We start from the raw sequence: 1367 nt of genomic DNA on the forward strand, positions 1-1367 counted from the left end.
TTCGTCTATTTGCATAAAAGGGATGTTTCTCTATTTGCATAAATGGGATGTTTGGCTAATTGCATAGAAGAGGTGTTACCCTATTTGCATATATATGGTGTGTGTCTATTTGCATAAATGGGATCTTTGTCTTTTTGCATAAATGGGATGTTTGGCTAATTGCATAAAAGGGTTGTTTTCCTAATTGCATATATGAGGTGTTTGTCTATTTGCATAAATGAGGTGTTTGTCTATTTGCATAAAAGGGATGTTTCTCTATTTGCATAAATGGGATGTGTGTCTATTTGCATAAATGGGATGTTTGTCTATTTGCATAAATGGGATGTGTGTCTATTTGCATAAATGGGATGTTTGTCTATTTGCATAAATGGGATGTTTGGCTAATTGCATAAAAGAGGTGTTACCCTATTTGCATATATGAGGTGTTTGTCTATTTGCATAAAAGGGATGTTTCTCTATTTGCATAAATGGGATGTTGGTCTATTTGCATAAATGGGATGTTTGGCTAATTGCATAAAAGGGATGTTTGGCTAATTGCATAAAAGGGGTGTTACCCTATTTGCATAAAAAGGGTGTTTTGCTAATTGCATAAAAGGGGTGTTTTCCTAATTGCATATATGAGGTGTTTGTATATTTGCATAAATGGGATGTTTGGCTAATTGCATAAAAGGGGTGTTACCCTATTTGCATAGAAAAGATTGTTTTGCTAATTGCATAAATGTGGTGTTTGTCTATTTGCATAAATGAAGTGTTTTTCTAATTGAATAAATAAGGTGTTTTGCTAATTGCATAAATGTGGTGTTTTCCTAATTGCATAAAAGGGATGTTTTCCTAATTGCATAAAATGGGTGTTTTCCTAATTGCATAAGTGGGGTGTTTCCCTATTGCATAAAAGGGGTATTTTCCTAATTGCATAAAAGGGGTGTTTTCCTAATTGCATAAAAGTGATGTTTTCCTAATTGCATAAGTGGGTGTTTCCCTATTTGCATAAAATGGGTGTTTTCCTAATTGCATAAAAGGGATGTTTTCCTATTTGCTCCCTAATATTGTCCGATTATAAAAGACCCCCTACCATTGACCCATAATAAAAGACTCCCTAATATTGACCTGTTATAAAAGACTACCTAATATTGACCCGTAAAAGACCCCCTAACATTGACCCATTATAAAAGACTTACTTATATTGCCTTTTATAAAAGACCCCCTGATATTGACCCATTATAAAAGACTCCCTAATATTGTCCGATTATAAAAGACTCCCTAATATTGACCCATAATAAAAGACTCCCTTATATTGACCCGTAATATAAGACCCCCCAACATTGACCTATATAAAAAGACCCCCCCCCCCCCCCCCCTTATAAAAG

This window comes from Lottia gigantea (genome assembly GCF_000327385.1).
Source record: "Lottia gigantea unplaced genomic scaffold LOTGIsca_146, whole genome shotgun sequence".
In the NCBI taxonomy this organism is placed as follows: domain Eukaryota; kingdom Metazoa; phylum Mollusca; class Gastropoda; family Lottiidae; genus Lottia; species Lottia gigantea.